The following is a 25,090-nucleotide window of genomic DNA, read 5'->3' as shown; positions in this document are numbered from 1 at the left end:
AGAAATATACTGGTATTTTCCCAGACTGTACAGTAACCAGATCCCACTATCATAAGTCACAGCAGGAAGTATAAACTAAAGACAAGATGAAGGAGTTAAGGTTCAGTTAGCTGACATCCTGTTTGACGTAATGGTGCAGGGAAAAGATGAACAAACAGAGGGCCATACAAAGGTGTTTAGTCCTGAAAGTCGAAGAGATTTGTAACAGACAGGCAAGGTGATAAAAGATATTTCTGTGGATGCGTACTCTGAAAGTGAGGCAGAGATATTCCTGAGGATTATTATCAGGAATATGGAAACCTAAAACGGAAATGGAGACTGCGGCAAGTTAGTGCAGACGAGTAGTGTGCTGAAGTGCACCAGATTGTGTTGCCGGTAGCATAGAGACAGGAGGTGTCCCGGGTAGCACGTGAACTACCTGTGGGAGGTCACCGAGGGGTACAAAAGACTTAGACTAAGGGACAAAAACATTTTTGTTGACCTGGAATGCACAAAGATATGATTAACTTCTGGCATACATGTCATACATGCCAAATAATAGGCAGGCCACAGGCAGTAATGAAACTAGCACTTCTGTCGCCAATTCACACATTCAGAAACCCATTCGTGTGGCTTATAAATGAGTGACCCTCCGGAAAATTAAAGGAGAGAAAGAATTGGAGAAACAGGTGCTAGTTTCTGCCCCACAGAGTGAGGAATCAATTCCAAATGTTGTGTATTTTGATGTGCCTCAAAATATGTTAAAAATGTAGAAATCCTTGAGCAGTGGGATAGGTACGTAAACAATCTGCCTCAGGAGCATAGAACGCAGTTGAAAAGTTTGTTATTGCAATATGTGGACATATGTAAGAATCATATGGGGAGAACTAATGCCATTGTACCTGAAATAGACGTATGGAGTACTATTCCGATAAATCAACACCCCTATCGGCTTAATTCTCTCAAAGCCAGACAGGTCCAGAAGGAGTTGGAGGCTATGCTCAAAGAAGTCATCATCGAACCTAGCCAGAGCGAGTGGAGCTCGCCGATTATCTGCGTTCCCAAACCGGATAGGACTCAATGATTATGTTTAGATTATTGGGAGGTCAACACTGCTACAAAATCAGACTTATATCTAATACCGACATTGGAAGACTGTATCGAGAAAGTTGGACAAGTCAGTTACATCGCGAAGTTGGACTTAATGCGTGGTTTCTGGCAGGTACCTTTATCAGAGACGGTAAAATAAATTTCTGAATTGTTACGCCAAATGGACTGTATCAATTCAAAGTGATGCCCTTTGGAATGAAGAACACACCCAACACATTCCAAAGACTCATGAACAGAGTTGTGGCCTGATTAATAAACTGTGCAATCCGTTTGGACGATGTTGGGATCTTTAGTAAGTCCTGGAAAAATCACTTGGTACAGTTGGCAGAGCTCTTTGAATGAATACGCGAAACAAAACTGGTGATAAAATTAAACAAAACTGACTTCGTGAAAGCAGACGTGATGTTCTTGGGACAGAATATCGGTCATGGAAGATTCATCTCATGGAACACAAAGAGAAAAGCTTCCCAGGAATTTCCACGACCAACCTCGAAGAAAAAGGTGCTTTGCTTCTTAGGAGTCAACAGAATCTATCGGAAGTTTGTTCCAAACGTCAGCAGTGTAGTGGCACCATTAACCGACTTGCTGAAGAAGAACACAAAGTTTTGGTGGACAGAACAACTCCAGGAGGCACTCAACCATTAAAAAGAAATATTGACCACCAAACCAGTTTTAGATACACCAAACGTTTCTAAACCTTTCAAAGTTGCCATCGACGATAGTGACATAGAAGTTGGAGCTATACTGCTACAGGAAGAGATGGGATTGTACTTTTCAAAGAAACTCAACATCCACCAGAGAAAATATTCCATGATTGAGAAATAACTCTTGAGTTTGGTGCTCGACTTACGACATTTTAATGTGTACTCACAAGCAGTGTGTTGGAGACGGTTGTGTACACGGAGCCCAATCTGCTTACATTCTTTGAACGCTTTAAAGATTATTTCATTGGAGCCTTAAGTTCCACACTTTTAGTTTAAAAATTGGACATGTAGCATGTCGTAAGCATGTAATCACAGATGCGTTCTCACAGATTTAACTAATAAAGTTTAGACGAGATTTATAATTATTCAATGTAAAATATCGATATATTGGGAAAGGTTAAGGTGAACTTAGATTTCAGTTATCTGTATGTTATGGTAATGTGTTTAAAGAATAGAAAAACAAATGAGACAGTGTTTTCATTATGATAGTTCTTTTTTTGAGAGAGAAGGTGCTATGAACGTGCAAAGGGTACTGTACCTTTAAGAGAGCTGAAGGATTTACAAGCACAGTGAGTTCTGGAAAATTTACAATGTAACATTTGATCCAGCAGCTGGCAGTACCTGGGATGCTTTGAGACAGAAAATAAAATCAAATTTGATCAATCCGTTTAAATTGTATACCAAGAAACTAAACTACAATCGAGTTTAAATTTGGCAGTTGGCAATATTATAAAAAAATGAAGTGACCCGATGCTTTGGGGTATAAAACTGAAAGAAAATTGACCAGTTCGGGGAGAATTGCCACGCAACCAACATCTGCAGACTGCCCAGAGAACAGCTCTCTTAAATTCACCTATGTGTATCAATTACCTGTGAAACAGAAACACTACGGAGAAGAAAAGAAGACAGAGGAAGATACAAAGAGACGATTCGACAGCTGGCAGGTTCTGAAATTTGTCTGCTTTGGTAAATCTGAATTGAGGGTTTTATCCGATCAGTATTGTAGAAGAGAAAGTAAAAGATAGGTCACAGAATGGAGTTGCAAATAGTTGTAAGGTAATTATTCCCTGATAGACTTTTTTAAAAAAAGTTATTAATTTTTACTTTAAATGCTAACCTTTACGATGGTTCTTGGACTTCAGAATTTTTACAGATTACAGCACGGGCTAAATCGTTTCTGTCTTGCGAGTTTAAATTAGCGTGCGGGTTGGGGCGGGGGGGAGTGGTACCCCGTGTTGTAACACATTAACTCTGATTTTTCTGCACAGATGCTGTCAGACCTGCTGAGCTTTTCCAGCGCATTTCTGTCTTAGCTCTTGATTTTCTTATGTGTATCATTGACAGCCATGACTGAAGTGCTGGAGGACAGGAAGGCGGCTAATGTTTTTACATAATTTGTAATACGGCTGCAAGGAAAACCCAGGGAACTACAGACCAGTGAGTTTGATGTCAAGGATGGGTGAGTGTTTGTAGGAGATTCTGAGAGGCAGGATTTACATGCATTTGGAAAGGTAAGGACTGATTAGGGATATTCAGCACGGCTTTGTGTCTGGGAATCCACGTCTCACAAACTAGAATGCAGTTTTCGAAGAGGTGATCGGGAAGATAGATGAAGTTAAAGCAGCATGCGCTGTCTATGTGGACCTTAGTGAGGCCCAACAAGGTTTCTCATGGTAGCCTGGTTCATAAGGTTACAATCACGGGATCAGTGGGAGCTAGCCAATTAGAAACAAAATTGGCTTGACAGTAGGAGGGAGATGATGCTGGGAAAGATGTGTTGTCCAAAGTGGAGGCCCGTGACCAGTGATATGCCACAAGGAACAGTCTGTTGCTGTTCATTGTTTTTGTAAATGATTTAGATGAGAATATAGAAACCGTGGATAGTAAGTTCGTAGACAGACCCCCCCAGAATTATCTTAGAGAACAATGAGATTGTGATCAACTGGGAAAGTAGGCTGATGATTAGCAGGTAGAGCTTCATAAATGTGAGGTGTTACATTTTATTGGACAAACTACGGCAGCATTTATACAGTTAACGGTAGGGCATTGGTGAGTGTATTCGAACAGAGAGACACAGGGTGCAGGTACATAGTTCATTGAAACTGGAGTCGCAGGTAGACAGTGCTGTGAAGAAGGCGTTAAGCACACTTACCGACGTCAGTCAGAGCATTGAGTACAGAAAGTGGGACATCATGTTGTGGCTGTACAAGGGCACATTTGGAGTACTCAGTACAATTATTGTCGCCCTGCTGTAGGAAGGATGTTAGAACCTGGAAAAGGGACAAAGTATTTAAAATGATGTGACGGAGACGGGAGGTTTTGAGATATATGGAGAGGCAGGGATCTTGTTCCTTTTGTGTCGGAGGCTGAGGGGTGACCTTACAGAGGTTTATAAAATCAAGAGTGGCATGGATAGGACAAATAGACAAGGTCTTTTGCCCAGGGTGGGAGTGTCCAAAATCAGAGAGGATAAGTTTAAGTTGAGAGGGAAGAGATTTAAAAGAGATCTAAGGGCAGCTGTTTCTCACTGAGATTGGTGTGTATATGTATTAAGCTGTCAGAGGAAGAGGTATTGGAGAGTGCAATTACAACAATTGAAAGACAATCTGATGTGTACATGAACAGGAAAGGTTTGGAAGTTTAGGAAACCTGGTGAGAATGAACGAGTTGGGTCAAAGGATCTGTTTGCATGTTGTATGACTCTAAGAGTCTATGACTCGAGAACTCCTCTTTCATCACTAATACTTCATTGCACTCAATTCATTTCCAAGTCAAAACTCCTCTGTAAATACTTTCAATGTTATAACTCGCTGAACTTTCTTAAATACAGAATTCCTGGCATGGTTGTGGTGCTGTACGCCACAGCACCAGCAGCAGTTGAAGCAGCATTATATTCAAACACAATCTGTAACTTTTTGACTGGGATGATCCCTCAGTCGACCATTTCCACCAAGATGACAACTCTGACATCTCCCTGGCAAAGCGGAAAATTACTCTTCTATGTCCAGTTCTCAAAGAAAGAAATAGTTACAATCTGACTAATTATCAAACCCTCAGTGTCTTCACAAAGTCAAATTAGTGTTTTTTTTTTCTGACAGAGCTGTCAAGCAGCACATAAATAAACTGCTAAGTGTGGTTTCTGATAGGTCCCCATATGGACAAGGTGCTATTGGGGAAATGTCACTAGATTACTAATCCAGACCAGGCTGATGCTCTGGTAGCTGGTGAAAGTTAAAACAATTAATAAAATATCAAGATTTAAAATTTGGTGTCAGTAACAGTGACCTTGAAGCCAATTTCAATTGTAAACATCAATTTCCTTCCCCAATGTAATTTCATGAAGTGAATCTCCCATGCTTTCCTGGTCTGGCCTAAAGGTGACTCCAGACACCTGACATGTGATAAACTCTTCAATGGTCTCTAAAACAGACAAGCAAAACATTCAAATGTATCAAACTGCTCTGAGGCTTGGAAGGATAAAACCGACAGAAAGCTCGGTATTGGAAAGGGGAATGGTAAACACAGTCCTGTTGACACTGCAGAGATCTCCTTCCTAACATCTGAGATTCTCTGACAGCTGTAATCCAGCTGTCTCCTGATCCCTTTCGTGTCCAGAAATCCTTATTTATTTTAAGTGTCCGGGCTTCCACAGCCTTATGTGGGAGAGAAGTCCCCAGGTTCATCATTCTGTGAGTGCAGACATTTATTCTCATCTCAATGCAGAATGACCTGCCTGCACCTAATACTGTGGCTACTTGTTTTAGACGTCCCAGCCAGGGGAATTACCATCCCTGCTTCCAACTTGTCTTGCCCTATCTGGGTTTTATATATTTCATTGAAATCTCCATTCGTTTTCCTAAAGCACATGGATGACAGGCCCCATCCAGTCAATGCAAGATCTGCCGCACCACAACCAGTGATCCTAAAGATCAGTCTGGTCATCCTTCACTGCTCTCCATCAATGTTAGGTTTGTTCTTTATGAGGTACGGAGACCACAACTGCACAGAATACTGCACAATGTTCGAGATGGGGTCTCACCAAGGCCCTGTACAGCTGCAATAAGACACCCTTACTCCTGGACTTAAATCTCCCTGAAATGAAGGTCAACACAACATTTATCTTCCTAACTGCTTTCCTTCCTGCAATATTGCGGTCAGTGACTGGTGTACAAGGAGATCCAGGTCCTTTTCAATGGTACAGCTCTCCTCTTGGGTCTGTGTTCACTGCTCAGTGTGCTAATACCATTCCCAGTTTTGCCTTCTGGGTTCAGAACTCACTGCCCTGCATGGACCTCGGAGAGCTGCACAGAAGAAACAAAGACAGAACATACGTCCCTTTAAAGATCAACATGTTTCAACTAATCCCTTTTCAAATGATAGGTTGCTGTTCTATTGTTCCCACCAAAATACACACCGTCACATCCACCCACACTGCTCTCCATCTGCCACGTATTTGCCCATTCACTCCACTTGTTTCAATCACCTTGTAGCTTTTCTACATCCTCCTCACCCACGCACAATCCGACTTCGTTTAGTGTTTGCAGCAGTTTTGGGAATATTGCATTTGATTCCCTCAACTAAATGTTTGACATGCATTTGGAACAGCTGAGACCCAAGCACCGATCCTTGCGACACACCATGTTCCTTCCACTTCAAAACATATTGCTTTATTCATGTTCACTGTTTCCTGTCAGCTCTCCTATTCTAAAACCATGTTGATATTTTAGCCCCAATCCTGTAACATTTGATTTTGCATACTAGGCCAGAGTCTGTACTAAGATCTTTCTGAAAATCTGAATGCATTGCATCCATTGCTTCTCTGTTTGTATCAACAAGTCATTTTCTCAAATGATTCCCATTTCATGTTGACCCATTACATAAAATCTATGAGCATCAATATGATCAAGGCTGATCCTTTCATGGCCTCAGCTCCACTTACCCATCCGTTCTCCATAACCCATTGTTCCTTTAATGCTCAAAAAATTATCTATCTGAGCTTCAAAAACATTCAAAGATAAAGCCTCAACTATTTCAGTGGGCCGGAATTCCACAGATTCACAACCTTCTTGGTCAGGAAGTTCCTTGTCAATTCAGTCCTAAATCTGTTCCACTTAATTTTGAGATTTTGTCCTCTTGTCCAAGTTTCATCTGCTACTGGAAACATCCTCTCTATTTCTATCGTATCTATTCCAATCATAATCATATATGTTTCTACCAGATCCTCCCTCATTGTTTCAAATTCCAATCAATATATAATTCCAGTCCACTCCGTCTCTCCTCATAAGCCAACCCCCTCAACTCCAGAACCAACCTAGCGAACCAATGCATCCATTGTAGTCAGGACATCCTTTCGCAAGTTAGGAGACCAAAACTGCACACAGTATTGCAGGTGTGACCTCCCCAGCACCCTGTACAGCTGCAACACAACCTCCCTGTGTTTAAACTCAATCCTTTTCGCAATGAAGGACACAATTCAATTTGCCTTGTTAATTATTTGTTGCACCTGCAGGCCAACCTCTGTGATTCATGCACAAGAACATCCTGGTCCCTCTGCACAGAGGCATGCTGCATTTTTTTAACCATACAAATAATAGTCTTTTTTATCTGGTATTCCTACCAAAATGGATGACTCCATCTTCCAGATCTTTGCCCACTCACTTATAATATTTATGTCCCGTTGTAAAGTTTATCAGTCCCCTGCACACTTTGCTCTGCCACTTATTTTAGTATAAGCTGCTACCGTTGAGCCACTACACGTGGTCCCCAACTCCAAAACGTCAATGTAAGCTGTGAATCATTGCGGTCCCAGCACTGTTCCCAGAGGCACACCACTAGTCACTGATCAGTAACCAGAAAATCACTCATTTATTCCCACTCATTGCTTCGTGTTAGTTAACCAATCCTCTATCCACGCTAATGCATTAACCATAATGCCATGCATCTTTACCTGATGCAGCAACTTTTTTGGCGGCACTGTGTCGAATGCCTTTTGTAAATCGTGGTATACCACATCTACTGTGTCTCCCTGGTCATAATGTCTTCATAGATTTCTAGTAAATTAGTTAAGCATAACCTGTCTTTCATGAACTAATGTTGTGTCTGTCCAACAGGACAATTTCTATCTAGATGCATGCTATTTATTCCTTGATTACAGATTGACGTATTTTCCCCACTGTACATGTTAGGCTAACCAGTCTATAATTCGCCACTTTTTTCCTACTTCCCTTTTTAAACAGTGGTTTAAAACAGCATATTTCCTGTTTTCCAATATGCTGGAACTGCATCAGAGTCCAGTGAATTTAGAAATGTTTCCACAAATGCAGTTGCTATTTCTCTCACGATTCTGTTCGTACCCTGGGATGCATTGCATCAGGTCCAAGAGACTTACTTACATTTAGATCCATTACCTTTCCCAACACTATCTCTCTCGTGGGAATGGTTATTTCCAGGTCCTCACCTACCTTCCTTCTTTGACAATTACTGGCATGTTATTCGTGTCCTTCATTGTGGAGGCAGAATAAATATCTGTTCCATTCCTCGGCCATTTCCTCATATCCCATTACTGAATCACTTTTCTCACCCTCTAAAAGACCAATGCTCACCTGAGCCACTCTTTTCGTTATATATATTTATAGAATCTTTTGCTATCTGTCTTTATATTCTGTGGTAGATTACTGTCATAATCTATCTTATGTTTCTTGATAGTTTTTTTGTTGCTCTTTTGACCTCTAACGTTTTCCCAATCTTTTAGTTTCGCACTAGTCTTTGCCATTATTCATGCCATTTATTTAAATTTGACAGCCTCCCTTATTTACTGAGATATCCTTGGCAGCTTGCCATTTCTCTACAGTCCGTTCTATTTCACTGTTATATGCTGCGGCGGAGCACTTGGAGAAATTGCTTTGAAAGCCATCCACTGTTCATATACAGTTTCACCGTAAAGTATTTGCTTCCAGTTAACATTAGCCAACTCTTCCCTCATCCTATTGTTGTCTACTTTATTTAAGCACAGGGCCCTGTTATTGGACTTTACCTTCTCACCTTCCATCTCTATTTTAAATTCAACAAAACTTTTAGTCCCAATAATTTCTCCCAAAGAATTTATTTATTAATTTCATTCATTTTCTCTCGAGACTTAGGCTTTCCAGTCTTGCTGGGAAGATTTGATTTGTTTTCTTCTGTGAAGACATAACTGAAGTAATTGCTTCATAGTTCTGCTATTGCTCTGTTCTCTATTCTCCTTCCTCTGGGTTCAGACTGCAACGAAGCTGCACTTGTTTTCTCTTACCTTTTCCATTGACAGCTCACCTTAATAAACATTGTTAATATTCTTTGCAGAAACACATCAATTCATGTCCACACCATACAATCATAGGAACATAGACTTTGTACCTTCAGAAATACAGCACAGTCTACAGTAGTCTCACTCTCCTACATGAAACCTGTAGCATGGCATGTTATAACACGTCAAGAGCTCGTCCAAGTCCTATTTAGCTGTTTTGTGATTACCATAACAACTCCCCTCGCAGGGAGTACATTCCAGACCCCAACACCCTCTGGGTGAAAAACAATCTGCAAATCCTCGCTAGTCCTCAAGCTTTTCACTTTAGAAGTGTGTTCCCTTGTTTTTTCCCCATTGACTAAAAGGAACAGCTGCAATCTGTCCACCCTGTCCATGCCCCTCATAATCTTATCCTTCTGAATCACGTCCCCCTCAGCCTTCTCTGCCCCAAACTAAACAACCCGAGCTTATCCAGGCTCTCTCCATAGCTGATATGCTCCATCCAGGGAACATCCTGGTGAATCTCCTCTGCGCGCCCTCCAGTACAAGCACATCCTTCCTGTAAGTTGGCTCCCAGAACTCCACACAGTATTCTATCTTGGCCGAACCAAAGTCCTGTATAGCTCTTATAATCTATGTCCCGATGAGTAAAGGTTATTTACTACTCTCAATGCCTTCTGAACTAACTTATTACTATGTTCAGTCACATTCAGGGATGTGTGGAGAAGCACACCCTCTGAGCTACTTAGTGTGCTGTCATTCATTGAATACTCCCCTGTCTTCTTCCTTCAACCAAAGTGCATCACCTCATATTTATCAGGGTTACATTCCATCTGCCTTTGATCTGTAAATCTGACCATTCCATCTGTATCTTCCTGTAACATAAGTCCTTCCCCCTCACAGTCAAACACCTGGCCAATTTTTGTGTCAAAGATACACTTACTAATCAAACACTCGCCACCCTCTCCACATTCACATCTACATCATTTATGAATGCCACAAAGAATAAGGGACACAGCACTGATCCCTGGGGTACACCAGGGACACTGGTCTCCAGACTCACAAGCATCCTTCTCCCACCAGCCTCTTTCTCCTGCCTCTAAGACCATTTGAATGTAATTTACCAAGTTACCGTTGATACCATGAGATTGCACTTTCTTTATCATGAGAGGCTTTGTCAAAGGGGTTGCTGAAAACGAAAACATACAAGCGACCTCCTCGAAAAAATTCAATTAAATTCATTCGGCTTGACTACCCTCTAATAACTTCATGCTGATGATCCTTGATCAAACATTGTCTCTCTCAATGAAGATCAATTGTCTCTTTCCCTGTTTTCCCCAATAGTTTCCCTGAAACATATCTGATACTCACTGATCTATTGTTTATTGGTCTACCTGCACCAATCCTTTCTGTAAAGGGTGCTCTCCATTACTCTGGCAACTCCTCTGTGACCAGATTCAACTTAAACGATTGAGTCAAGGCATTTCCTCCCTTGTCTCCTACTGCAGCTTGTGATACATCTCTTCCAGGCCTGGAGACTAGTCTAATTTTACTCCAACCAAAACCATTATTTCCTGCTCACATCTTATATCAATCTGCTCAAGAGCTTTCCAGTCCGGTCCTCTTGAAAGATGCACCTGCCTCTTTTTTCTCCCAGGTATATCGGATGCCACAATCTGTCAATCTTCTCCAGCTTCACACACAGATTGCCCCCTTGATGTCTAATGGGCCCTAATTATACCCTGGCTATTCTATTCTGCTTGATGTTCTTGTGGAATATCTTGGGATTCTCGCTAATATTGCTCTCACTTGTCAATGCCCATGTTCGTCACTCCTCTCTGTTTGATTTTTTAAAATTTTCTTTTCGATCACCTCTCATTCTTTGAAACTCTCTGGAACACAGACAGAGTACCCTCATCAGACAATCTTAACATCTGAGGGATTAATCTCGAGAATGTCCTTGCAGACCTTACAGTGTTTGTATAAATAACAGACATTGCCTGCTTTTCATTAAATCATTTTAATGTACTTTTCAAATTCACTGAAGCCAACTTTATCCTCATATCTTAATGGCTTGCATGACCCAGGTATGTACCAGTAATATAAGGAAACAACTGCTTTGTGTTCAGATGTCATTTAAATTCAAAATATAAAGATCACTATTCCCAAAAGCTTCTTTACAACAAAGTTTTCAATTAGCACCTCTGATCACACATCACCAATTCCAGAACAGCCTGATCTTGGTGCGCAACATATCATTAAAGCAACACATCTCATAGACGCTTATGTAATCCATTTTCCCAGCATTAACATTCACTTAGATTAACAACTCTTAAGATTTAACTCGAAGCTGTCCATTATTACTGCAGTATCCACAAACTTGTATGTCTAATTTCCTGTTTTGGACCATAAACATTTCTATCACAATTTTGACTTTGATATGTAACTCTCATCAATGTTTGCTTCTCCTTGCTGTTTCTAAGCTCCACCTTACCAGATTCTGAGTGACATGGGGTCTGGCGAGGTTAATGGTAGATTCAGGCGAAATGTTTGGCGAGGCATATCTCAACATTGATATCATCTCGCCACACCGTACCTGTTCTTCTCACGTGTCGTTGTGACATTATCACCAGATGTCGCGTTATGCTGGTGGAGTAAAGAAGGACAATAAACATTCAGCTATGCTGTGTATTCCCCCAAACAGCTGAGAGTGCTCTAACCTGGGTGGGAACCTTACAGAAGGCTGATAAAGTGTTCCTGCTGCTGTACAGGGTCTTAGTGAGATCACATCTGGAGTAGTGCACACAGATTTAATCTCCTCACTGAGGAAGGAATGTTGGAATGAATGCAAAGATTGTTCCCAGAACTGATTTCTACAACAAAGGTGTTAATTATAGAATCTCTGAAGTGTGGTAACAGGCCATTTGACCCATCGACTCCACACTGATCATCCAAATATCATCCCATCCAATCCCCACCACTCAATCTTTATAACCTGGCATTTTCCATGGCTGATGCACCTAGCCTCCACATCCCCTGACATTTTGGATAATTTAGCGTGGCCAATCCACCTTACCTGCACATCGTGGGATTGTGGGAGGAAACTGGAGACGGAAATTGAACTGGGATCACTGGTGCAGTGAGGCAGCAGTGCTAACCACTGAGCTACCCAATGTGGGCAACACAACTTGCCTGCATATTTCAGCCCATGGAAAGTGACATTTGAACAGGGAGATTCCATAAGACCCCAGATATATCATTGAGCAACAGGAGGTGGACATATAAGATCTTGAGCGCTTGGTCAGAGACAGGAGCAGAACATGCAAGTCCACTGAGACTATAATGTAGGAACGCCAGGAGGACATTGAGCCCAGAGAGTGTGTAAAGTAGGAACAGAATGAGTCCAATCAGCTACTCATGCCTCTTACACAGCAATTGGAGCAGATATTTTACAGAGATCTGTAACAGATCTGTAAAAGATCTGTTACAGATCTCTGTAAAAGATCTGCTCCAATTGCTGTGTAAGAGGCATGAGTAGCTGATTGGACTCATTCTGTTCCTACTTTACACATTCGCTGGGCTCAATGTCCTTACAGCTCAATGTCCGGGGATGTGGAGTGTAGATGCATCTGTCATGGAAAATGCCAAGTTATAAAGATTGTGTGGTGGGGATTGGATGGGATGATCTTCGGATGATCAGTGTGGAGTCGATGGGTCAAAAGGCCTGCTACCGTATTGCAGGGATGATATGATTAACACCTATATTGCAGAAATCAGTTCTGGGAACAACCTTTGCATTCATTCTAACATCCTTTCCTCAGTGAGGAGATTAAATCTGTGTGCACTACTCTAGACGTGATCTCAAGAAGACCCTGGGCAGCAGCAGGAATACTTTATTAGCCTGCTGTAAAAGATTGGATCTTTTACAGATCTGTTACACAGGAATTGTGAAAGGGAACATCGAGGTTATAGAAAGGGAAGGACTTCGATTAATCAGCTTCACTCGGGAATGAAAAGTAACGAGAAAACTATTGGGATTGAAGACAAATTTTTAGACTCCGTTAAGAAGGAATTAATAACAGAAAATTTCCAAAGTCAAGCCACAATCCAGCCCAGTCAACATAGTTTTATGAAGGATAAATCATGTTTGAATGATCTGACTAACTTTCTTTAAAACATAAACGTAACAAGAAAGGTGGATAATGGGGATCCTATAGATGTATTATACCTGGACTTCCAGACATCAGTGCATAACGTGCCTCGCAAAAGATTATTATGCAAGACAAGAACACATGAGGTTAGGAACAATTTACTTGTTGGGGGAGAGGATTAGCTAACCAGTAAAAACCATGATATGGAGTCGCTCGTTTTGGACTATGTTGGACAAGGTCAAAAATCAAACCGAGACCAGGTTAGATCCCAATGGGTTTATTTGTAAACACAAGGTTTCAATGTGCTGCTCCTCCATCAGGTGTTAGAGAGAGAGGAAAACCTTAAACACAGAAGGTTTAAGGAAAAGATGAAAGGGTTATACAACTTATCCACATAAATTGTACACACCTAAGATGGTTCTTAAATACTTAATCAGTTAGAATGGAAGTTCAAGTTCGATTGATTCGTATGCAAATTGCAGAATTTATTTCAAGTCACTGCCTGGAGATACCTTCAAGTAAATGAAGTAACACTTGCGGTCAGACAATGTATTCTAAGCGTGAGAACTTGTTTGGACGCTGTCTGTCTTCACCTGGAGTCAGACTGGTTTTATTTACAAAGTAGGAGTTCATAAAATATCACATTGACTGACTGAATACAAATGGCATGTTTTTGGAACAAAATAAAATGCATTTGCAAATACAAATGGTCAAATGCAAATTCTCCCCGCAAGCTTATATGTGCATACGTGTGTGTGTGCGTATGTGGGAGAGAGGGGCGTGTCTGTGTGAAGGGGAGAGAGAGAGAGACTCTGTGTATACGTGAGAGAGAGTGAGGGATATTGTGTGTGTGAGTGCGGGAGTTAGAGACAGAGGCTGTGCGTGCATGCGTGCGTGTGACAGAGTGGAATGCGCGTGTGCGCATGTGAGAGAGAATAAGGGAGAGTGTGTGTGGAGCGGATAGGGAGAGTGTGCATCAGTGTATGTAACGGGGAGAGTGAGAGTATGTGCTTGTCCAGGCGAAAACACGGACAGATACAGCACATCCCTTTCCCCACACACACTCATTCCATGGTTTCAGAGCTTCACCTCTCTGTGGCATCTGCCCCATTTGGTGTTCATGTTACAGACCAAGATGCTGAAACTACGGTCCCCATGCTCCATCCAGAGTTGGGTCAGCAAATCCTCAGGTATCCCTGAATGTCTGAGGCAGCTCACAGCACAACCTCCAGCAAACCACCCCCTGCCCCTCCACAACTTTTCAATAACAGGAGTCAGTCAGAAGCCGCTTTGCTACAAGTTAGATGTCTGTTCCTTAATAATTATACTCGAGGATTTTCCTCGTGTTACTGACCGCATGATCAACTGAGAGAGACAAACAAAGGCGTTCCGTGGGCAGGCGCATACCAAGTTTCAAACACGTGAGTCAGAGCTGCTGGAGCACTCCTGTCCATGGAGCACAACATGGGATGCATCGGGAAGTGAACAACAGCTTGACACACACCATTTCAATGTTTCTGAGCTTCACCATGCCAGCACTCAATGCACGAGGGAGTCAAAAACTAAGGCCAGAGGAAGATACAGGAAAAAAAAACCAAATAATTTATTAACTGACAGCTTGCTGAAAATATAGAAAGGGAGATGGGCGGATTAGAATAACGGGATAAGGGAGACAATGGTTGGTCCAATCCCAAGAAAGCAAACATTGAATGGCGACATTACCAGGTCCGCGAGAATGGTCCATTGCCTCAAATTCTGAATCTGCCTCACAGAACCAGCCCAGACACCATAAACTGGGGTGAGGTAACGGCTAAAATGGAGAGCTGTGCAGACTGTGCTCGTGGCCTACTCCTTAAACTGGACTATCTGCACAGCATGAGGAACATTGCAAACCTTTGTCAGGATATTGCAACCCTCTACCACCACCCTCTGCCTCCTACATTTGAGCCAGCTTTGTATCCAAATGGCTTTCATATGAACCAACCTTGTTAAACAGATGATCATGCACAATGTTATTCAACGCCTTACTGAAGTCCACATCGACAATGTACACCACTCTATCTCAATTAATCTTATTAGTCACTTCTTCAAAAAAATCTCAGTCAAGTCAGTGAGACACAATATTGCTTGCACAAAGCCATGTTCACTATCCCTAATCAGTCGTTAACTTTCAAAATGCTTGAAAATCCGATGACTCATAATCACCTCCAACAACTTATCCACCACTGACATCAGGCTCACTAGCTTTTCCTTATTACCCTTCTTAAACCCTTTAAGTAGTTGCACCACGTAGCCAACCTCCAGTCTTCTGACAATTTACCTGTGGCTATTGATGATAGCAAGGGGCCCAGCAATCACTTCTCTAGCTTCCCACAGAGGTCTAGCGGCCATCTAATAAAAGCCAGGACATTTTCCTTCTTTTGCATGTTTCAAGACGTCCAGCAGCTCCACTGTAATACAGACACTTTCCTAGATGTCACTACCTATTTCCCAAGTTCTCTAGCTTCCATGTCCTCCTGCCCAGTAAATTCTGATACAAAATATTCGTTCAGTACCTCCCCGATTTCCTGTGATTCTGCACATGGGCAACCTTGCTGATCTTTAAGGATGTCCTATTCTCTCCATAGTTACTCTTCATTCTTGACGTATTTGTAGAAATCCTTTGGATTCTCCTTAACTCTGTTTGTCAAAGCTATCACATGCCCCCTTATTATGCTCCCAATTTCCCTCTTAAGTATACTTTTGTTGCCTTCAGACTCGTCCAGTGATTCACTTTAAATCAGGAATTAAGAGGCTAATGATGACCATTTCGATTGTCGGAAAAATCCATCTGGTTCACTGACACCCTTTAAGGCAACAAACTGCCATTCTTACCTGGTCTGCCCTACAAGTGACCCCAGACTCACAGCAATGTGGTTGACTGCTAACTGCCCTCTGGCCAATTAGGGATGGGTAGTAGATGCTTGCCTAGCTAGGGACGCCTTCATCCCGTGAATGAATTGAGAAATAAAACTCAATTCCTGCTGTCTATACATGATATATGCTTCCCAACTGACCCCCTTTTCTGAGAATATCTGTCCCAATCGAATTCATAGTTAATATCATCAAAATTGGTTTTCAAAATTTTAGAACTTTAAGTTTTAGACGTAGTTAATCCTTTTCCATCTATATTTTAAAACTAATAGAATTATGATGACTTACCATAAAGTGCTCCACCACTGATACCAAAACCATCCCCTTCACGCTGCCTTATGTTCCAAGGGTAAGGTGACGTTAAACTCCTTCGCTGTGATTCAGAGCATTGGTCAAGCTGCTGCAGCGTTGTAACTGGGATTGGGGTCAGCAGAGTCTTCGATTCATTGGGTTGAATTTAACAATAATTTGTCTAAGTGATATTTTCATTGAGTGTGACATGGGATTTTCTGAACGAAGCTGAACTAGTTTCCTGATGTGATCTTATCTAAGTTAACTAATTATCTACCCATCTCACCCCATGGTATCCCACTCATTCAATGCCAGCCCGATTCTCCCACCCATCATGGCTGTAGGTACGCAGCATCACCCGTATATCCCTGGATATTCCGTGATCCCTGGCACTGGTGCCATCTTTAAAAGGCCAATGGACAAACGATTGAGCATTCTCTGTTTTGAGCTGCCCTGCACAGTTTACACCGAGCATGGCAGATAAGGGGCAATTTCACCACGGTTTGTCGGAGCCATTTGGTTTTCTTTAAATCACTGACGAGCAGGAAATTGTAAACGTGGAAGGCGAGTGGAGAAGTGAGGCAGTTGCAGCTCTGGTGAATTTCCTTCTTTGTGAGTCACTCAGCAGCCAGAGATGTGAATGTGACTCAGGCGTGAGAGCTCTTCACATCGAGAACAAAAAGCACTCAAAGGCAGTTAGCACCTCTTCTGGAGTGGGGGTTACTATGTTCAGAAACTGCCTTTTAGATTGAGGTGAACAGAAACTGCATTTCTAAAAAGCACCATGGAATTTAGCAAAATTTATAGAGTCGCTTCTCGTCGATTCCCACATAGGTTTCCAACTCAGTTGGTATCCATGTGCCTCTTGTCCAGGAGTGAATATCTCAGCAGCAAATTGCACGGTTAAGGTAAAAGGCAAGCAAAGTGGCATCTCGAATTGGCTCCGAGGTAAGAGCATTCTCACAATGTGATCTGTCATTCTCGGATTGTAATGCTACATCCGGTTTTAGGGTGGAGAACATTCTTTGGGACTCTTATTCTGAAAAACAGACACAGTGACTGAAACTATGCTGCGGAACACGGCCGTATGATGTGGAACACGGCCTGCTCAGCTTTGTGCATTTTTCCTGTAGTCCGGTGTGTTTCGTGTTCCGTGTAAACGTGAAAGTCGTTCTGTTTTGAGCAATGTGCGAAATCATTTAGCAAAGCAAGAATCGAAATTGCAGTAATGTCAAGCAGCTCATGGTTATTTGACCAAATCATAAGCGAACCTATATTCTCACGCACTCACAGATACATTTATAGTTGAAAAGAGTCTGAGAAGATAGACTCAGCTTACCATTGATTTTTGTCTGGATTGATGGGCTATCAATATCTGCTGCGGAGTTGACATTGTAGCCGGGCACATCCCAGCAGCTGTGCGAGTCGGAGAGGAATCATGGAACCCTTTTCATGTGACTTTGAATCTGTTGTTATGCAGGATCATAATTGGAAATGCAAGAGAAGGGGGTGCGGGCCCGGCTCGTAGTGTGGCCGAGCGGTCTAAGGCCCTGGATCCACATTCCAGGCTTGCCCTGTTGTTTGTTGTGAGATTACATTATGACTCATGGCCTCGGACTGTCTCACATTTAGCATTCATGCATCTCTGTGTCTGAAAATGCATGAGGCATGCCAGTTTTGATTGTGTTCCGTGTTAAATGCTTTCTGTTTTGCGATTCGCTCAATACATTTCGAGTTCACATGGTTTCTGAGGTCACTTCCAGCAGCAAATATCCTCAACTGAGGATCTGGAAAAATTTCACAGAGTATGGTCAGTCGGAGCTAAAGTAAGGAAGTCGTTCGTTTCTGCAGTGTTTCACAATATTACCGTTCCCGTGAGCAGTCGAACAGACTAAATGATTGTGCCACAGACTGCGACGGCAAACTCCGCTAAAAAGTAATCCTTTAAAACCGGTGTCAACAACACGACGTTATTGGGGTACACAGCCTGGAAACAGATACTGCGGGGTATCTCGTCCATGCTCACCACATAGCCAAAATTAAACAAGTCCCGTTCCCCAGTATTTGGCCCCAATCCCTATAAACGCATCCTATCCAGAAACTCACCCGATTACCTTTGCAATTTTCTGAGAGTAATAGCCTCCTCCACTTCCTCTGGTAGATCATTCCAAACACGCACAACCTTCTGTGTGGGAAATGTGCCTCAGGTCCTTTGTCAATTTCAGCCCACTCACCTTAAACATATTCTCTCGAGTTTTCAACTCACCCCAACTTGGGTAAAACACGTAAATACTCAGTTTACAACCCTTCCATAAGATCATGTCCCAGCCGTTACGCTAGCTATTCCACCCAGCCTATTCCACTTCGCCCTACGGTACAAACATTGACGACATCCTTGTCTGCATTTTGTTATCAATTTCACGTGTCTTTTTTTTAAGGGTTTCAAGATGTCAATTACGCTGGACAACAACAAGTGCTTGGAAACAGAAAGGTGAAACGAAGAACGGATTCAACATTCAGTGCTGGATGCCACAGAGCCGCCGCCGCGGTGTTTGCGGCTTGTTTCGGTCGAGTAGTGGTTATCACGTTCGTCTCCCACGCGAAACGTCCCCAGTTCGAAACTGGACCGAAACTGTAGCCTTTCACATGGGCAAGTACGTTTCTATCTTACTTGCTTTCCCATCTGCAAACCTGCCTTAGAATTTGCTTGAACAAATCTGCTCTCGTAGTGAAATGTAATGCAATTCCATTTAATTACAGTGTAAAGTTTTTCTCCAACCTGGTTCTGATCATATGCCATTCTGTTTGAGAGTGTAGTTACCGCCTTCTGATCCTTTCACGAAAAGAAGGGCCGCATTTGCATTCCTTGCGCAGGCGGCCCGGTTCAAAGACAGGGAAGAAGCTGATGCTCTGGTGTCACAGCGCACCACGGATTCCCGAACTTGTCTGTCTGTCAAATGCAATAGCTGTAGAAGGAAAAATAAAACGTGCTCCAAACTTCCCTTTATCATTCATCCCTGGTTTTGAAGTTCTAAACTCTAGATATAGATCCATACAAATGAGCGAATTTCCCTCCTGTTAACTCCCACCAAACTCACATCGCCTGGAACCCTTCCATATGGACACAACTCAGTTTTACCTGGTGTCACACCACATGATCTATTCGTCTTTTCCACCACGCCATGAAACCCCGTCTTGTCTTTTCAAATGTCATGATCACTCACTACATCGAAGGATTCCTTTCCATTTTTTTCATTCCAAGTAAACACTGTCCATTCTTCCTGACGACTTTTCATTCCAGTCATCGCTATCCATGTATTTTATTATCTCTTTATATTCCAGTATTGTTCATGTTGAGAAAGGATGCTGGGTCCAATGCAACAAATTAAAGCCCGCTCTAATGCTGTGTACTGCCATGACCAACGTAGTGAAAATGGAAGCTAATTCTTTCAAAAGTGAATCCGTTAGTTGTCGCATTATGTATCAATCCCTGACTGGGAAGTGACCGTTTTTCCTCACTTTTCTCTCCTTTCTGAACATTTGCTAAAGCAACACAGTAAGGGAACATAGAATGCCTAAAGTTCAGAAACCGACTATTCGCTGCAAGAAATGCACACCAATCCTCCAGGGATTAACCCTCACAGAGCAATACTTTACCCTTTTTCTCTTCATTTGCTCCTGAATAAGGCACCTTACTGACAGTCGACCCAGTTGTAGGCAAATCATATCTCTGGCGCAGTGAGGCAGCAGTGATAACCAGTGAGCCAACTTGCGGCCCTGTACAATATTGCAAGGCACATGCGGACGCGTTTGAAATGCGATTCCTGTCAAAGATACTCTACTTTTGTTGTTGCCCTTATTAGGAACAATAAATCCTGATTCCCTGACCAAGAAATGAACCCAAACTACAGCGGTGAAAGCGCTGCATCGTAACCATTAGCCGACCAGGAAGGACGGCATGTACAGTTGTATCTTCTCTCAGCAGCACAGCTTTCTTTTCAAGCGATGAGAAATTTCTATCAAAAAAGAATGCTCGTGACACCGTTCTTTTACAACACAGAATAATACATTATGTCAGTGCCAGTCATTAAACATCCATCCATTCTCGTTTCCAGATACCAATACTTGGCCCACAGCCTGACGTCTGAAATGTTCATTTCAATGAGACTTTCCATGCAAAGTTTTAATCTCAAATGAACCAGCGATAGAGACTGAAGTCAGATACCGTCACATTTGTTCCTGACCTGCGGGAGAACTGAACCTCATTTTGACCCATAGAGGGAACTATACAGACACATCTTTTGATAGTGACGAAGGACTCAGGAGAGCCCAATTTCCATAAAATTAAGAATTGAACAGTCTGGCTTCTTCTTTGTTCACTATTAGCTTTAAAACCCGTTTCTGTTTACATAGGTAAACTGGCAGGAGGCTGTCCTTCTAAGACTGCAACAATCGTGAATATTTGGAACCTGCTAAACGTTAATTTCTCCACCTCTGGGGCAGCCTGGCTAGCTGTGCTCTTCCAGCCTCCTATCTGTTTAATTTGGATTCCAGCACATTCCTGTTTCTACATAAGGAACGGAAGCACACAGCCGCATCCCTGTTCGTTTTCGTCCTGCACTGTATCACCATTACTTTACTGCTTCTACTGAGTCACGTTGTTCTTCCTGCCAAACAAAGGCATTCTTCGCATCAGAAGCATTCTCATATTCATCGAAAGAAAAACACGGATGTGGACTTCCAAACTGAAACAGATGAGGCCTGGTCTGCATAAAAAAATGACTTCCAGCTGTTCCTTCAAAAATATTTCCTAACAACATATAGAACGCACCTTCGGATGCTTGCTGCAATAGTTGTAAGAAAATTCAGCAAGACTGCCGTGAGAATGGAGGCTACAACTACTAGTTTACAAATCCAGGGCTCTAACCACTGAGTTAAGGAAGCACTAACGTCTTGAGACTGACAAAAGATGATGACCTCGAGCAGAACAAATTCTGTCAAATCACTTTTGTGATACAAGCTTCGTTTTGTGTGAAAAATACGACTTGAAACCCACTCTTTGATCACTTGTTTGTTATAACACTTTGTCAGCTTCCCAATATCTCATAATGTGACAGGGATCAACATTTGTTTAAACTCACACAGAGGAAAAGTTTTGAAGTTTCTATTATGAAAAAGGCAGGTTGTAGTGTTAATACCAATAAATTGTCCTTGTTTTCAGCATGTATTACAGTTTTTCTTCATCACTTGGTGAGTAATTCCTTTCCTATAGCCCTGTGCGATTTACATAGCGATGGGATTTCATAATTTATGGCTTTGGCAGATGACGTTTAGGCACCAAACGTGAAACAGTTCAAATCGAACATGCTCCGGAGGTTGGAATTCGAGGGAATGCACATATCTGAGAGAACACTTTAAAACATAATCTCGGGTGTCATGTCCGCTGGCTGGGTTGGCATACTATTGACCAGCTCTGTTTGCTCTTGAGTGGGCTGGACGACATGACAGTGATACATAGAGGGAAGACAGTCAAGAGATTTGTAGAAAATGATGAAACCTTTGAAATTTAGCTGCCCAGTGATGGCTGAGCAACCCTTCTTGTGAGTACACCCACATGCAGAGGAGGTATTGGAAGACATCAGGATTACATCATTGGGTGAATAACCTGCAACTCCTTCCCTTCCATCATGAGGGAGCCCGTGTAGAAAGATAAAGCTGCGAAGGCCGCATTGCACGTTTGGGAAAATGGGCGTTGGTAAAAATGTCATTCAGATAATGAACAATGAAACAGTGAACAGAACGCAAGTGCACTCTTGAACAGAAGCTAAGGGAGTTAGAACATAGAACATAGAACATTACAGCGCAGTACCGTCCCTTCGGCCCTCGATGTTGCGCCGACCTGTGTACCAATCTGAAGCCCACCTTACATTATTCCATGTACGTCCATATGTTTGTCCAATGACGACTTAAATGTACTTAAAGTTCGGGAATCTGCTACCGCTGAAGGCAAAGCGTTCCATACCCTTACTACTCTCTGAGTAAATAAACTACCTCTGACACCTGTCCTCTATCTATCATTCGTCAATTTAAAGCTATACCCCCTCGTGCTGGTTGTCGCCATTCTTGGAAGAAGGCTCTCCCTATCCACCCTGCCTCACCCTCTGAATATAATATATGTCTCTGTTAAGTCACTTCTCAACCTTATTCTCTCTATTGAGAAAATTACAAGTCCCGCAGCATTTCCTCGTAAGACTTTCCCTCCATACCAGGCTACATCCGAGGAAATCTCCTCTGCACCCTTTCCAAAGCTTCCATATCCTTCTTATAATGCGGTGACCAGAACTGTACACAATACTCCAAGTGTGGCCGCACCAGAAATTTGTGCATCTGTAGCATAACCTCATGGTTCCAGAACACGATCCCTCTATTAATAAAAGCTAAAACACTGTGTGCCTTCTTAACAACTCTGTCAATCTGGCTGGCATCTATCAAGGATCTGTGTACCTGGACACCGAGATCTTTCTGCTCATCTACACTACCAGGAATCTTACCATTAATCTAGTACTTTGCATTCCTCTTACTCTGACCAAAGTGAATCACCTCACACTTGCCCGCATTAAATTCCATTTTCCACCTCTCAGCCCAGCTCTGCAGCTTAGCTATATCTCGCTGCAACCTTCTACGTAACTCGTCACTATCCACAACTCCACCAACCTCAGTGTCGTCTGCAAACGTACTAACACACCCTTCTACACCCTCATCCACGTCGTTTATAAAACGAACAGCAGTGGACCCAACAGCGATCCTTGCGGCTCAGCACTGTTAAGTGGACTCCAGGAGAAACATTTCCCAGCAACCACCACCCTGTGTCTTCTTTCAGCAAGCTAATTACTGACACAAACTGCTTTATCTCCAACAATCCCATTCCTCCGGATTTTTTACAATAGCCTATTGTGGGGAACCTTATCGAACGCCTTGCTGAAATCCATATACACAACATCATCTCATCTACCTGCTTGGTCACCTTCTCAAAGAACTCCATAAGGTTTTTGTGGCACGACGTAAACTTCACTAAAACTATGCTGACTAACCCTAATCAAATTATTCTTTTCTAGATGATTATAAATCCTATCTCTTATAACCTTTTCCAACACTTTACCAACAACTGAGGTGAAGCTCACTGGTCTATAATAAACAGGATTGTCTCTACTCCCATTCTTGAACATGGGAACCACATTTGCTATCCTCCAGTCTTCTGGCACTATTCGTGTAGACAATGACGATTTAAAGATCAATACCAAAGGCTCGGCAATCACCACAATGGCTTCCCAAAGGATCTTAGGATAAATCCCATCCGGCCCAGGGGACATATCTACTTTCACACTCTTCAGGATTTCTAATACCTCCTCCTTGTGAACCTCAATCACACCTCGTCCAGTTGCCTGTATCTAAGTATTCTCCTCGACAACATTGCCGTTTTCGAGACTGAGTACTGTTGAAAAGTATTCAGTTGGTGCTTCCCCTATCTCCACTGTCTCTGCACACAACTTCCCACTAATGTCCCTGATTGACCCTAATCTTACTCTCGTCATTCTTTTATTCCTTAAATACATATCGAAAGCCTTCGGTTTAACCCTGATCCTATCGGCCAACAACTTCTCACGTCGCCTCCTGGCTCATCTGACCTCTCTCTTTAGGTATTTCCTGGCGACCTTGTAACCATTCAGCGCCCTAAATGAGCCTTTGCATCTCATACGAACATAAGCCTTCTTCTTCCTCTTGACCAGAGAATCTACTTCCTTCGTAAACCACGGGTCCCGCGCTCCACAGCTTTCGCCCTGCCTGACAGATTCATACTTATCATGGACACACAGTAGCATTTCCTTGAATTAGCTCCACATTTCTAACGTGCCTACACTGCAGTTTCCTTCTCCATCCTATGCTTCCTAAATCCTGCCTAATCGCATCATAAATGACGTTTCCCCAGCTGTAACTATTGCCCAGTGGTAAACACCTATCTATATTATCACAATAGTAAACTCAACAGAACGGTGATCTCTATCACCAAAGTGCTCACCTACTTCCCAGTCTAACACTTGGCCGGGCTCATTACCCATTACCGAATCTAATGTGACCACGCCCCTTGTTGTCCTGTCTACATAATTTGTCAGGAACCCTCCTGCACACAGTGGACAAAAACTGACCCATCTATAGTAATCCTACTATAGTGTTTTCTGCCAATATTTGGAAAGTTGTAGTCCCCCATGACAACTACTCTCTCACCCTCACTCCTATCGAAAATCATATTTGCTATCCTTTCGTCTACATCTCTGGAACTATCTGGAGGCCTGTAGAAAACTCCCAAAAGCGTAACCTCTCCTTTCCTGTTTCTAACTTCAGCCCATATTACGTCAGTTGACGAGACCCAAACACCCTTTCTGCAACTGTAATACTGTCCTTGACTAACACAGCCACACATCTCCCTCTTTTACCTTCTTCTCTGTACTTATTGTAATCCTGGAATCTGCAACAACCATTCCTGTCCCTGCTCTGTTCATGTCTACGAAATGGCCACAACATCGAATTCCCAGGTACCAATGCAAGCTGCAAGTTCATCCACCTTATTCTGGATGCTCCTGGCATTGAAGCAGACACAATCC

Source organism: Chiloscyllium plagiosum, unplaced genomic scaffold, assembly GCF_037043375.1.
Source record: "Chiloscyllium plagiosum isolate Xiang-an unplaced genomic scaffold, Cpla_swu_hap1 HiC_scaffold_39, whole genome shotgun sequence".
NCBI lineage: Eukaryota > Metazoa > Chordata > Chondrichthyes > Orectolobiformes > Hemiscylliidae > Chiloscyllium > Chiloscyllium plagiosum.
The sequence above is the reverse complement of the archived record's forward strand: the minus strand, read 5'-3'. Positions refer to the sequence as shown.